Source organism: Carcharodon carcharias, chromosome 18, assembly GCF_017639515.1.
Source record: "Carcharodon carcharias isolate sCarCar2 chromosome 18, sCarCar2.pri, whole genome shotgun sequence".
Classification (NCBI taxonomy): Eukaryota; Metazoa; Chordata; class Chondrichthyes; order Lamniformes; family Lamnidae; genus Carcharodon; species Carcharodon carcharias.
Genome location: NC_054484.1, coordinates 73,371,712 through 73,387,463, shown reverse-complemented (window position 1 = coordinate 73,387,463; position 15,752 = coordinate 73,371,712). Strand labels below are relative to the sequence as shown.

General features: G+C 45.2%; 1 long non-coding RNA gene across 1 annotated transcript in view; it reads right to left on the bottom strand.

Annotated features, from left to right (window-relative positions):
• LOC121290327 overlaps positions 1 to 15,752 on the bottom strand; it is a 31,428-nt gene that overhangs the window by 3,949 nt on the left and 11,727 nt on the right. Inside the window, exon 2 of the long non-coding RNA XR_005945771.1 lies at positions 9,218 to 9,256. This is a non-coding gene — a long non-coding RNA (uncharacterized LOC121290327). The remainder of the gene's footprint in view (positions 1 to 9,217; positions 9,257 to 15,752) is intronic.

Sequence of the window (15,752 nt, the reverse complement as noted above, 5' to 3'; positions counted from 1 at the left end):
CTTTCTCACCATTAGGTAAGGTAAGGGAAAGACCCCTTTTATATCTCTTTGAAAGCACGTGAATAAGTGACTACGCTTGTGTGAGTGTCAGTGAGTGAGTGAGTGCATGTGAATGAACAAGTCAGTATGAATGAGTGAGTGTGTGCATGACTGAGTGTGAGACAGCTGGTTTTTCAATCTAGGATTAGGTGCCCGATGCTTGGTAGATTTATGTGTCAAGAGCAGTGAACAGCACGATTTTGAAATGCAAAGGGTCTATTTGGTCCAGGGGCCTGTTTGATGCTCAATTAGCAGCACTGGAAGTGGCCTGGGAGTGGGACCTGGAAATGGAAAGCCCTTGGAAAAGACCAGCAGTAGCCATGACTGGGCTTGTTGTTCGCTGAGGAGATGGCAAAGGAGGGCATCCACAGCATCCATGAGTGATCCCAAGGTTCTTTGACACCTCTCTGAGGCAGTTGCTGAGATGCGAGAGATATTGTTCCTGGCATCTGGCAGAAGAAATTTTTTTAAAAATTATTCATTCATGTGATGTGGGCTTTGCTGGCTGGGCCAGCATTTATTGCCCATCCCTAGTTGCTCTTCAGAAGGTGGTGGTGAGCTTCCTCCTTGAAATGCTGCAGTCCATGTGGTGTAGATACACCCAGAGTGCTGTTAGGGAGGGAGCTCCAGGATTTTGACCCAGCGAAAGTGAAGGAATGGCAATATATTTCCAAGTCAGGATGGTGAGTGACTTGGAGGGGAATTTCTAGGTGGTGGTGTTCCCATGTATCTGTTGCCCTTGTCCTTCTAGATGGTAGGAGTCATGGGCTTGGAAGGTGTTGTTTAAGGAGCCTTGGTGAATTCCTGCAATGCATCTTGTAGACGGTACACTCTGCTGCTACTGTGCGTAGGTGGTGGAGGGAGTAAATGTTTGTGGATGTGGTGCCAATCAAGCAGGCTGCTTTGTCCTGGATGGTGTCAAGCTTTTTGAGTGCTGTGATAGTTGCACTCATCCAGGCAAGTCGGAAATATTCTATCACGCTCCTGACTTGTGCCTTGCACATGGTGGACAGGCTTTGTGGAGTCAAGAGGTCTGTTAATCGTTGCACTATTCCTAGCCTCTGACCTGCTCTTGTAACCACAGTATTTATATGGCTATTCCCGTTCAGTTTCTGGTCAATGGTAACCCACAGGATGTTGATAGTTGGGGATTCACTGATGGTAATACCATTGAACATCAAAGTGCAATGGTTGGATTCTCTCTTGTTGGAGATGGTCATTGCCTGACACTTGTTTGGTGTGAATGTTACTTGCCACTTGTCAGCCCATGCCTGGATATTGTACTGGTCTTGCTGCATTTGGACATGGACTGCTTCAGTATCTGATGAGTCACAAATGATGCTGAACATTGTGCAATCATCAGTGAACATCCCCACTTCTGACCTTATGATGGAAGGAAGGTCATTTATGAAGCAGCTGAAGATGGTTGGGCTGAGGACACTACCCTAAGGAATGCCTGCAGTGATATCCTCGATCTGAGCCTACTGATCTCCAATAACCACAACCATCTTCCCTTGTGCTAGGTATGACTCCAATCAGCAGAGAGTTTTCCCCCTGATTCCCATTGACTCCAGTTTTGCTAGGGCTCCTTGATGCCACACTGAGTCTAATGTGGCCTTGATGTCAAGGGCAGTCACTCTCACCTCGCCTCTGGAGTTCAGCTCTTTTGTCCACGTTTGAACCAAGGCTGTAATGAGGCCAGGAGCTGAATGGCCCTGGCGGAACCCAAACTGGATCAGTGAGCAGGTTACTGCTAAGCAAGTGCCGCTTGATAGCACTGCTGATGACCCCTTCCATTACTTTACTGATAATCGAGAGTCAACTGATGGGACAGTAATTGGCCTGGTTTAATTTGGCCTGCTTTTTGTGTACAGGACATACCTGGGCAATTTCCCACATAGCCGTGTAGATGCCAGTGTTGTAGCTGTGCTGGAACAGCTTGGCTAGGGGCGCAGCAGTTTCTGGAGAGCAAGTCTTCAGTACTATTGCTGGAATATTGTCAGGGCCCATAGCCTTTGCAGTACCCAGTGCCTTCAGCTGTTTCTTGATATCACTTGGAGTGAATTGAAGTGGCTGACGACTGGCACCTGTGATGCTGGGGACCTCAGGAGGAGGCCGAGATGGATCAACCACTCGGCTCTCCTGGCTGAAGATTGAAGCAAATGCTTCCGCCTTATCTTTTGCATTGATGCGCTGGGTTCCCCCATCATTCAGGATGGGGATATTTGTAGACCCTCCTCCTCCAGTGAGTTGTTTAATTGTCCACCACAATTCACATGTGGATGTGACAGGACTGGAGGACTTAGATCTGACCCATTGATTATGGGTCACATAGCCATGTGTATCACTTGCTGCTTATGCTATTTGGCATGCAAGTAGTCCTGTGTTATAGCTTCACCAGGTTGACACCTCATTTTTAGGTATGCCTGGTGCTGTTCCTGGAATGCCTCCTGCACTCTTCATTGAACCAGGGTTGATCCCCTGGCTTGATGGTAATGGTAGAGTGGGAGATGTGCCAGGCCATGTGGTTACAGATTGTATTCGAGAACAATTCTGCTGCTGCTGATGGCCCACAGTGCCTGATGGATGCCTAGTCTTTAGTTGCTAGATCTGTTCAAAATCTATCCCATTTAGCACGGTTTTAGTGCCACACAACACGGTGGGGGGTACCCTCAATGTGAAGCTAGGACTTCGTCTCCACAACAACTGTGTGGTGATCACTCCTACTGATACTGTTGTGGACAGATGCATCTGCGGCAGGCAGGTTGGTGAGGATGAGGTCAAGTCTGGTTTACCCTCTTTTTGGTTCCCTCACCACCTGTCGCAGACCCAGTCTAGCAGCTATGTCCTTTAGGACTCGACCAGCTTGGTCAGTAGCGGTGCTAACGAACCACTCTTGGTGATGGACATTGTAGTCCCCCACCCAGAGTACATTCTGTGCCCTTGCCTCCCTCAGTGCTTCCTCCAAGTGTTGTTCAACATGGAGGAGCGCTGATTCATCAGCTGAGGGAGGGCAGTATGTGGTAATCAGCAGGAGGTTTCCTTGCTCATGTTTGAACTGATGCCATGAGACTTCATGGGGTCTGGAGTCGATGTTGAGGACTCCCAGGGCAACTCCTTCCTGACTGTACACCACTGTGCCACCACCTCTGCTGGGCCTGTCCTACCGGTGAGACAGGATATACCCAGGGACGGTAATGGTGGTGTGGGACATTGTAAGATATGATTCCATGAGGATAACTATGTCAGTCTGTTGCTTGACTAGCCTGTGAGGAACAGCTCTCCCAATTTTGGCACAAGCCCTCTGATGTTAGTTGTCGTTAGTTGCGGTTGTCGTTTCTGGTGCCTAGGTCAATGTCAAGTAATCCGTACAGTTTTATTCCATTTTTGTGATTTTGTAGCGGTTTGTTACAACTGAGTGGCTTGGTAGGCCATTTCAGAGGGCATTTCAGAGTCAACCACATTGCTGTGGTCTGGAGTCACATGCAGGCCAGATCAGGTAAGGATTTCCTATCTTAAAGGACATTAGTGAACCAGATGGGTTTTTACAATAATCGACAATGGTTTCATGGTCATCATTAGACTTTTAATTCCAGATTCTTATTGAATTCAAATTCCACCATCTGCCGTATCGGAGCATTACCCTGGGTCTCTGAATTACTAGTCCAGTGATAATACCACTAGGCCATCACATTCCCAAATCCATCCAGCAACACCAAGAATGCCTGGGTAGATGTGGCTACAGAGGCCAGCATCAGAAGGCTATGGTTTCAGTGTTGTAAAAGATTCAAAGATCTGCTAAGATTTTAAAAGTGAGTGTGAGTGACATCCAGTTGACAGGCCTCTAACTCTATATACAGCAGCATGCATATAAGCTAAGCTGGCTGAGTGGCAATAGTTCACCCTTGCATTTGTCAATATAAGTTGGCCAGTTGCATCTCTGAAAAGCCAGCTACCTCACGTCTGGGTCATAATTGAACAGTGGACATCACTCAGGAGCGTGATATCTCAGGTCAATGTCTTCTTGGAATAGGTGAGACTACTCATACATCATTCTCAATGGAGGAGGAGACACTGGACACTGTGAGGGTGCCATTGCAGAAGCAGCAGGCAGTGCCAAGATGGGAGGCCATGAAGAGCAGGATCATTTGATTGCTCTGTATTCAGGTGAAGGGCATGGAGGAGACGCCTGTACAAAGTGGCTGTGGCTGTTTGATCGCTGTCTTCTATTGGGTTGGTTGTGCCAAGGCATTTGCTGAGTTGCCCAAGTACACATCACTACACGCTTGTGTTTCCCACCAGCCCTGCAGTGGAGGTGGAGCTGAGTGTCACTGTCCAGTTGTTGCCAGGCTCCTTGTTGGAGTGGGGGAGACTCCATTGTGCCCACAGCATCACATCATACTCCCACACCAATAACCAATACAGATCCCTCACTTTGGGTGGGATTAAATCATTTAATCACTGAGTGAGCAATATATCATGCCCACCCAATTCAAAATGAATGTAGGTCCCAGCTCTCCAGAATAGGGCATCAGGACTGCCTGATAGCAACATGAGCTGCTGACTGCAAGATGCCACCCATGTCAGTAGCTGATCCCTGGAATGACCTGAAAGCATAAAGATTCAATGCTACAGTGACCTTAGTAACTGCAGGTAGGTGACTGCTATGCAATTCATGAGGCCTCAGGTCATTGTGGACCAGAGCACAAATGTCAGAGACCAATTGCCTGGGTAGGTGCAGTCTCCTATGGCATTGGGGCACTGCCATTTGCTGGTAGCTGAATATTGGCCAGTATACCTAATGTCTTGGGTAGCACTTTCTTCCCCTTGCAGCCCCTCCCCTGTGCTCCTCTGACCTCCTCCTGACCAAGAGGTTGCATCTGCTGAAGTTCCTCCTCACTACTCTGTCCAACGTCAGAGTAGTCTGCTTCCGTTTCAACTCCCTCAGCTTCCATTCGTTTGTTCACCAGGACTTGGACTATGAACCTCTGCTGCCCAGCAACTTCACGACCCTCTCAGGAATCCTGCCATTCACTCAATGTTCACAAATACAAGCCTCACAGCACCAGCAAAGGCAGCTCTATGCCACTGGTTGTGCAGCTGAGCATTATTCTCCATTTCTTAACTATGCTGACCAATGTATCCATTAGCACTCATGGCTCCTACTGTGTTCATGCCAGCTGTACCCTGACTTATCCCAGACACTGTATTTTCCCTGTGCCTACAGGCTGAAATTTCCTGACTACTCTTCTGAGGCCTGTTAATGAGCTCACCAACAGTCAATAATTAATGGTGTGTGGGTTCCTAGCTCCCCATCTCCTGCCCTTTGAAAATCTCACAGGGTTCCGGAGGCACGGGATCCAGTGACACCCTCTGGAATTACATTTTTCAATGCAAATGTGCACCCATGCTCACCCCCCCAACAGCAACTGAAAATCCAACCCAGAGTGTGTGTGTGTCAGTGTGTGTGTGTGTGTGTGTGTGTGTGTGTGTGTGTGTGTGTGCGTTTGTGTGTGTCAGTGAGCGCGTGTGTGTGTAAGAGGATGCTGAATGAGAACAGTGTCAGATTTCGCTGTGTTGCCTCTACAAAACCTATAACACTCACACCCGGGGCTGGATTTTACAAGGCAGGGGGTGTTAATTGGCTTGAGTCAGGCTTTCTGCCCTCATCTGGTGAGGAAGTCCCAGTTCCAACAGCTGCTAGCCAATCAAATAGCTGGCAGCGTTCTAGTCCCATCAGCGTCACTGGGAGTGGTGGCCACCACTGGGACTGCTGTCAGACATGAAGAAGGTGTGCTGCGCTGGAACCTGAACTTTAAGGTAATGGGTTGGGGGTGGTGGGGAGGGTGGCGTGTGAGAGGTCAGGGGCCAGGGTGACAGTGCAGAAGAGGAGGGGAAACGTGAGGGTGATGGGAAGACCTTGGTGCAGGGCCTCCAATTGGTACACAGGGAAGCCTGCAGCAGCAGAACGCAGGGGGAGAACAGGGAATGATTGCATGGTGGGGCCATGTGCGGGAGGAGAGGGAAGAGATTACAAGGGGAGCAAGATGATAGTCAGGGGAGCATATGGTGGTTGGGAGAGGGAGATGCTGGTCGGGGAGAGAGAAATAGTGGTCAGAGGGAGTGAGCTAACATGCAGGTGCAACAAGCAATTAGGAAGCTAAATAGTATGTTAACCTTCATTGCAAGGGGATTTGAGTACAGGAGTAAGGAAGCCTTGCTATGGTTGTATAGATCCTTAGTGAGACCACGTCTGGAGAATTACGTGCAGTTTTGGTCTCCTTACCAAAAGAAGGATTTACTAGTCATAGAGGGAGTCCAACGAATGTTCACCAGGGATGGCAGGATTGTCCTATGGGGAAAGATTGAGGGGACTGGGCCTGTAGTCTCTTAGAAGAAGGAGAGGTGATCTCATTGAAGTGTAGAACATTCTTACAAGACCTGACAGGGTAGATGTAAGGAGGATGTTTCCCCTGGCTAGGCGGACGTGTACCAGGGGACACAATCTCATAATAAGGGGTAGGCCATTTAGGACTGAGATGAGAAGGAATTTGTTTAATAAGAACGTAAGAATGTGGACCAGGAGAAGGCCATTCAGCCTTTGTGCCCACTCTGCCATTCAGTGAGATCATGGTTGATCTTCTACTTTAACACCATTTCCTGCATTATCCCCATATCACTTGATGTTTTTAATATGTAGAAACCTATCTATCTCAGTCTTGGACATACTCAATGACTGGGCCTCCACAACCCTCTGGGACAGAGAATTCCAAAGACTCACCACCCTCTGAGTGAAGAAATTTCTTCTCATCTCAGTCCTAAATGTCTTCCCTTATTCTAAGGCTGTGTCCCCTGGTTCTGGACCCTCCAGCCAGGGAGGTCCAGAACCACCCATCCAACATATTGTCCTGTTGAGCCCGGTAAGAATTTTGTATCTTTGAATGAGATCACCTCTCAATTTCTAAAAGGTCCAGCCTATTTAACCTTTCCTCACAGGGCAATCCCTTCATCGCAGGAATTAGTTTGGTGAATTGTTGATTGAAATATATAAGATTCTGAGGGGTCCTGACAGGGTGGATGTGGAGAGGATGTTTCCACTTGTGGGAGAATCTAGAACTCAGTGTCACTGTTTAAAAATAAGGGGCCACCCATTTAAGATGGAGATGAGGCGAAATTTTTTCTCTCAGAGGGTCATTAGCCCGTGGAATTCTCTTCCTGAAAAAGTGCTTGAAGCAGTCTTTGAATATTTTAAGGCAGATGTGGATAGATTATTGGTAAGCAAGAGGGTGATAAATTATCGTGGGTAGGCCCGGATGCTGATTTGAGGTTACTATCAGATCAGCCATGGTCTTGTTGACTAGCGGAGCAGGCTTGAGGGGTCAAATGGCCTCCTCCTGCCCCTTGTTCATTTGTTTATATGTTGCATTCCCTCAATGGCAATTATACCTTTTCTTAGGTAAGGAGACCAAAACTGCACACAATACTCCAGGGCTTTATATAATTGCAGTATGACAGCTTTATACTCCTATACTCAAATCGTTTTGTAATAAAGGCCAACATACCACTTGCCTTCTTAATTGCTTGCTGTGCTGGTATGTTAGCTTTCACTGATTCATGAACAAGGATGCCCTTTGAAGTTCAACACTTTCCAGCCTCTCACCATTTAAGAAATACTCTGTCTTTTTGTACTTCCTACCAAAGTGGATAACCTCACATTTTTCCACATTGTATTCCATCTACCAAAATTTTGACCTTTTGCTTAGAGTCTCCAAATCCCTTTGAAGTGTCTTCTCATCCTCCTCACAACTCACACTTCCACCCTAGTTTTGTGTCATTTGCAAAAATGGAAATATTACATTTAATCCCCACATCCAAATCATTGATATAGATTGTGAATAGCTGGGGCCCAAGCACTGATCTTTGTGATACTCCACTAGTCACAGCCTGCCAACCTGAAAATTACCCATTTATTTCTATTCTCTGTCTGTTAACCAATTCTCAATCTGTGCCACTATATTATCCCAATCCCATGTGCTCTAATTTTGTTTACCAACCTTTCGTGTGGATCTTATCAAAAACTTTCTAAAAATCTAAAAGTACCACATCAACAAGTTAACCCTTGTCTATTCTACTAGTCACATTAAAAAACTTCAATAGGTTTGCTAAACATGATTTCCTTTTCATAATTCCATGTTGACTCTGCCCAATCCTACCATTATCTTCTAAATGTCATGTTATCACATCCTTTATTATTGATTCTAAATTTTTCCCCACTACAGATGTCAGGCTAACAGGTCTGTAATTCCCCGTTTTCTTTCTCCCTCTTTCTGAAATAGTGGGGGTACATTTGCAACCTTCCAATCTGTAGGAAACATTCCAGAGCCTATAGAATTTTGAAAGATGACCATCAATGCAGAGTGTGGTGAATCTAAGTCAAAGGGTGGTGAATCTTTGGAATTCTGTACCTCAAGAGCCATGGAGGTTCAGTCACTGTTCAAAGCAGATGTCAATAGATTTCTAGATACCAATTACATCAAGGGATAGAAGGAAAGTGTGAGAAGATGGCATTGAGATTGAAAATCATCCATGATCTAGTTAAATGGCAGAGCTCGCTCAAGAGACTGAACGGCCTACTCCTACTCCTATATTCCTATGAGTTAAGCAACTTGCAGCAGATCTGGACAGAGCTCTACTATAAGACAGGGTGGAGATGTCTTATGAGCTATATTCCCTGTCTCCTTTTGTCTTCAAAGAGGTTTGCCATGATTGGCACAAAGTAAAACCATCGGAGTTGCTGCCTGGGAAGTGCTCATTACCTATATGATACACTATTATAATCACAGGTCAGCTGCATATTGATGGAAATGTGAGACTGGATATTAAGTTTTTCAATATGTTTGGGGAATATTGTGTTATTTTCTGAAGAAGGCTGAGTGTGTGTGTGTATGTAAATGATTTGATTAAGCTGGGGAAAGGTTACTAGAGACAGCTTGTCTGGGAGGTTTAAGACATGAAAGGAGAGAAGTGTCAGGTTTGTGCATTTGTAATGAGATATAATGAGGTGTTTGTGGTACAAGTAAATAGGTTGGATCTAACATTTGCATTTTTAGATAACTTGAGAGTTCATTTGAATATCAAAGGGAACTCAGAGGTGATGAGAAACATTTTTGCATCTTACCATGAGTAAACAGAAGACGGTCCATTACATTTTATTGACCTGAAAGCAGAAACAAAATAGAAATATGAAAGAATTTATATCTGGAAGGATTTGAGTTTCAAAGAGGTGTGAGAACAATGGAACCTGAGATGAAAGGGGTAAAAAGGTATTTTAGAGTTACTGTGAAGAGCTTAATGGTTGGCTGTTGACTGCTGGCTTTGTGAGGAAGATCTCCTGGAAACAGCTCTAGGCTGGGAGAAGACACAGTTTGAATCAGCCATCCAGTCAAGCTAGAAAAGCCTTGGGCTTCAAAAAACAGTCTTGTTCTGAAGTCTTGGATTTCTACAGCAAAGCGGAAGAGAGTTTAAGAGGTCATGTGATATGCCTTTATTAAAGCTACAACAGATTGCCTTGGGTAATATTACTGGATTTTTATAGTTAAACCTCTATAAGGGAGTATTACATGGAAAGAAGCCAGACAGTATAAACTGTCTAAAATGAAGCTCAAAATAAAGAAAGAATGGAGAGATAGTGATTCAGATGGTGGCTTTGATTCCTTTGAGGAATTTGGTTTAACTAAAAATCTACAGTTAGTACCTACATTTACAGAGGATGGAGTTAAAAGATAATTTATCTCATTTGAAAGTGAATTGGCCAAGAGATGCTTGAACTATTACGTTACAGAGTGTTTATTTAGGTACAGCAATGAATGTATATGCAAGCTTATCAGAGGAACAATCTTCAGACTACGAGTTAGTAAAGATGGTAATATTAAATGCTCATGAGCTTGTCCCTGAAGCTTATCAGTTGAAGTTTAGGATTATAAGCAAGAGACCTAATCAGACTTTTATAGGGTTTGCAAGCGAGAAAGAAATTATCTAGGATCTATGGTTCAGGGCATCAAAATTAGGTGAGACTTTTGAAAATGTAAGAGAGGTTATGATTATGGAGGAACTTATAAGTAGCATTCCAATAAACATCAAGACATATTTAGATGAAAGACAAAGCAAAAAGATCAGGGAATTTGCTGTTTTAGCCGATATGTGTGATATATCACACAACCAGTTGAGTGTAGGAAAAGGCTTATATGGAAATCAGCAAAGAAATTGGAGATAATGAAAATCTAGTGATGGTAAAAGTGCTTGTAATAAGGATCAAGCAGGAAAGATGGAAAGTAGAGTTGAAGGAAGGAAACTGATATGTTACCATTGTAATAAGGCTGGACGTACGAGATCAAACTGTTAAGGGTTAAATGGGAGATTGATTGCAGTGATAAGAACTCGTAAGTAAAGCACTGTGGGCTCTGAGATCCAGGGGCAAGAAAAACTAGCAGCTTTTGTATAGGTGGAGAGAGAAGAATCAGTAGTAGCTAGAGAAGTGGGAATGTGCTCACAACCTACCCAAGGGAATCCTGGAGGGCAGGTTACAGAGATGTTTAGAGATTTTATATGCAAAGGGAAAGTATATCTATGTTTAAAGGGAAGAGGAGGAAAGGATGTCAAAGTTTTAAGGGACACGGGGGGGTGGGGGGGGAAGCGGCTAGCCAGTCATTGATGTAGCATCTGTTGTCTGGACTGTTATTGCAGGATAGAGTATTAATCAGTGGCATTCATGGGGAAGTCAAACCTATTTCATTGTATGAAGTAAATTTAAAAAGTGATTTGAAAACAGGAGAGGTGATTGTTAGGGTAGTAGAGAAATTGCCCATTGCAGGGGTTCGATTTATTATAGGGAATGATATAGCAGCATCACAGATATTGACTATGACTACTCTAGTTGAGCAGCCTGTTGAGACACAACCAACTGAGGTTTTACAGAAAGAGAATCCTGGATTATTTCCAGATTGTGTGGTGACAAGGTCACAAACGCACAAGTTTAAACAGGAAGAGGAAGAATCTAAACGACAGGAGGATGATGCTGAAATTCAGTTGGCTGGATCTATTTTTGGAAAAATTAGCCAGGAGGAGAAGGTTGAAAATGATGAGGCTGAGCTGTTTATTTAATTGAAGTTAGTGGAGTTACAGCAGAAAGATCCAGACTTAAAGCATTTATACCAATCAGCTTATCCTGAAACAGAAGCAGAATACATTCCAGAGTGTTATTACATTAAGAACAATGTTTTAATGAGGAAATGGAGACCGTTTCATGTCCCAGCAGATGAAAAGTAGGAGATATTGCACCAAGTAGTGATACCATCTGGGTACCGGAATGAAATTTTGAGAGTGGCTCATGAAATCCCAATGGCTGGACATTTAGGAATTAGGAAAACACAAGCTAAAATACAAAAACATTTCTATTGGCCTTGACTAAGATGTAGTCAAATTCTGTCAAACATGTAATACATATCAGGTGAAAGGAAAACCTCAAGCAGAAATTAAACCTGCACCTTTAATTCCAATTCCAGCATTTGAGGAACCTTTTAACAGGGTACTGATTGATTGTGCAGGACCCCTCCCGAAGACTAAAAGTGGAAATCAGTACTTACTAACAATCATGGATGTGTCCATGAGATTTCCAGAAGCAATGCCCTTAAGGGAAATTATAGTAAAGGTGATTGTAGAGGAGTTAACCAAATTCTTTACAAGATAACGGTTACCAAAAGAAATACAGTCAGATCGGGGTTCAAATTTCATGCCACAGCTGTTCAAGAAAGTAATAAACAGCCCAGGAATAAAGCCATTTAGGTCATCAGTCTATCACTCTGAATCATAAGGTGCCTTAGAAAGGTGGCATCAGAATTTAAAAAGACTATGATTAGTGCATGTAGCCAAGACTATCTATATGATTGGATTGAGGGATTCCATTCTTGCTGTTTGCTTGAAGTAAGGGGACCACTCAAACTGATTCAGGAGAAATTAGTGAGGCAAAGTTCTGAAACTACTTTCCTGGATTATGTGATGAAATTCAGAGAAAGATTAAGTAAGGCATGTGAGGTAGCTAGGAAGCATTTAAAGATATCTCAACAAGTGATGAAAGCAAAGGCAGAAAAAAGGGCAAAGGCTCATAATTTTGTGAATAGGGAAAAAAATGTTAGTACTGTTGCCACTGTCAGGTCAACCGTTGAAGGCAAGGTTGAGTGGACCTCACCAGATTGAAAAGAGACTGAGTGAGGTAAACTATGTGGTGAATACCCAAGATAGGAGAAAGGTTCAGCAAGTGTACAATGTAAGTATGCTGAAGAAATACTTTGACAGAGAGGTTAAACAGGAGGAGGTACTGATAGTTGTAAGTAAGGAAAAGGGGGTAAAATTGTTCTTCTTCTGATTAAATTGGACAATGGAGATGTACTTAAGAATCCAAATGTGATATTAAGCTACCTTCCAGAAAAGTGTCAGAGTGATTTAAAAGAGCTATTGTAGTCACACAAAGCAATTTGTGGAAATAAATTAAGGGAAACCATTAGCTGAACATGATGTTGATGTGGGGAATTCCGTTTCAGCAAGGCAGCACCCATATAGATTACATCCAGTAAAATTAGCTCAATTGCGGAAAGGAATTGAATTTATGCTTCAAATTGACATCACAGAGCCCAGTCACAGTAATTGGAGTTCACCCATTGTAATGAAACTGGAAGGATCACAAAGACTATGGGCTGAATCACCCCTGATTTTACTATGTGCGGCAGCTGGCAGGTAATATAATGTTTTACCTGCCGGCCACAATGGTGGCTTCTCAAGCCACATTACCCAAACCCGCTGCATTAATTATGCATTCCCAGGAAAAACGCCATTTCCATGGTGGGCGGGGTCTCATTAGCCCACCGTGCCATCACCTTGCCGTTTCATCATGCCGGGCACCATATTTAAAGTGCAGCCACATGCACACCTCTCAGTGCTTCCAGCCCACGACTGCTGCATGGAAGACATGGCCCTGAAAGGCAAGAAGACTGTGGTCCCCAGCTTCAATGACGCGTCCCTCAAGTGTCTTTTGGACGCAACGGAGGCCTGCTGTAATGTCCTCTAACCCTGCTCTGGCCACAAGATGTGCAGCAACATCACTAATCTGGCTTGGGAGGCGGTGGCAGCGGGGGTCAGCGCCAATGCCCTAGAAAAGAGGACATGCACCCAGTGCCGCAGAAGGATGAATGGTCTCCTTCGTTCTGCCAGGAGAAGTCACTCTTCTCATCATTCTCAACTCATATACTCATAAACCCATCACACATGCACAGGGATCTCGCTCACTGCTGGTTCAATGGGCATCACCATTCACTCTCTCACTCTCACCGTCATTGTCCTCATCCCGTCTATGGGACCACTCACCACCTGCACAGGCCAGGCATACTTATCATCTGAAACAAAAAGAAAAATACCTGGAAAAACTCAGCAGGTCTGACAGCATCTGTGGAGAGGAACACAGTTGACGTATCGAGTCCGAATAAGTCTTCATCAGAACTAAGGAAATAGAGAAATGAGGTGAAATATAAGCTGGGGGGGGGGGGGGGGGGGGGGGGGGGAGGGGGGGGAGAGTGGGACAGGTAGAGCTGGATAGAGGGCCAGTGATGGATGGAGGCAAAGAAGAGATTGCCAAGACAAGATTGTCATAGACAAAAGGACAAAAGGGGTGTTGACGGTGGTGATATTATCTAAGGAATGTGCTAATGGGGACATTAAGGGTAGCAAGCAGGACAAACTAGTGGCAGATGGCCCTAGTGGGGGTGGGGTGGGGGGAAGGGATTGAAATGGGCTAAAAGGTGGAAATAAAACAATAGATTGAAATAAATTTAAAAATAGATTGGAAAAGAAAAATATATACTTTTAAAAATTATAAATTATTGGAAAAAGGGGGATCGGAAAGGGGGTGGGGATGGAGGGGAGAGTTCATGATCTGAAATTGTTGAACTCAATATTCAGTCCAGAAGGCTGTAAATTTATTTTGATCTATTGTTTTATCTCTGCCTTTTAGCCCATTTCGATCCTTACCCCCCACCCGACCCCCATTAGGGCTATCTGTTACTAGCTTGTCCTGCTTGCTACCCTTAATGTCCCCATTAACACATTCCTTAGATAATATCAGTACCATCAACACCCCTTTGTCCTTTTGAAAATGACATCTTTGACAATCTCTCCTTTGCCTCCACCTATCACTGGCCCTCTATCCAGCTCTATCTATCCCACCCCACCCCCTTACCAGCTTATATTTCACCTCATTTCTCTATTTCCTTATTTCTGATGAAGAGTCATATGGACTCGAAACGTTAACTGTGCTCCTCTCCGCAGATGCTGTCAGACCTGCTGAGTTTTTCCAGGTATTTTTGTTTTTGTTTCAGATTTCCAGCATCCGCAGTAGTTTGCTTTTATGTTTATCATCTGGCCTGGCAGGCATCCTGCTCGCACTCTCTCCACCTCTATTCATGCAGAACAACCTGGCACACAACAAGATGGAGAAATTGCAGACTGTTGGAGGAATGCCTGAAATTAAGGTCCTCACAGACTTTGAAAACAGAGCCATCCAGCTGGTCGGCGAGGACCTGGACCGTTCCTGTTCTGATGGTGACGTCAGTGCTGCTCTACCAAGTGAGGATCCAGCAGTGCAACATCCATCAGACAACCATGCTGTGAGTGACGTGTCCTCATTCACAGGCCACTGCCATGCACTAATTATCTCCCTTTGCTTTCACATCTGGGAAACTGTCAAGATAGACCACAACCCAGGGCTCCCACTCAAGCCCTGAGGGAAGTTCAGAAGAGGAATCTGCTGAAACCCTCCCTGAAGTTCCGTCACAGTGCTCACCCACACCCTCCACCAGCGCAGAGACACACACCTCAGTGGGACCTAGCTTTAGAGTAGCTTCAGGATCACAATTTAGTGAGCACATGGCACTTCCTGATCCACAGCAGGTGGCTGCAGGGACTTCCCAGGTCCCTGGCACTCAGAGGACTGCTGAAGGCCAGAAATTTGCTGAGTCCAAGTCAGATGCTGAGCCTCTGGACTCGGCCATGTCACGGTTGCTGGAGCTGCAAAGGCAAGCTTGGGAACATCAGGAAGGGATGTCTGCTGCACTCCGCAGATTGCAAGGCACGATGGAGGAGTCCATCTGTCTTCAAGCTGAGGTGATAGCGCTAACTTTGCAATGCACCAAGGTCAACACTGGTGGGATGGCGGCCACATGGAGACCTTGGTCCAGAATGTCACTCCTGCACGAACTCCATCACCAATGCCATAGTTGGCCTCCAACAGTGTTTACATGAGAGGGGTGTGGGGCAGCTCAATCTCACTCCAGCTACCCCTTCTCCTCAAGGAGTCAGCCAGGGGCCCTTGGGCACCCATAGGGAGGAGGGCCAGCAGGTGCACACTCCAGGGCCATCCACCGAGGTGACTCTGGGAGTGCGTGGCTCATCTGAATCCCCTTTTCCTGTGACCTCAGCAGCTCCAGCTCCACAGGTCGAGGAGGGTATCACTGCCACACAGCATAACCCTGAAAGCAGGCCATGGCCCTCCAGGTCTCGGGCCTTCAGAAGACACTTGTCAAGGTCATCACAGACAGGGCGTCATAGTCAGCAGACTGCCTCCACCTCCACTGTGGATGTCTGGGGAGCACCAAGATGTAGCGGCAGGG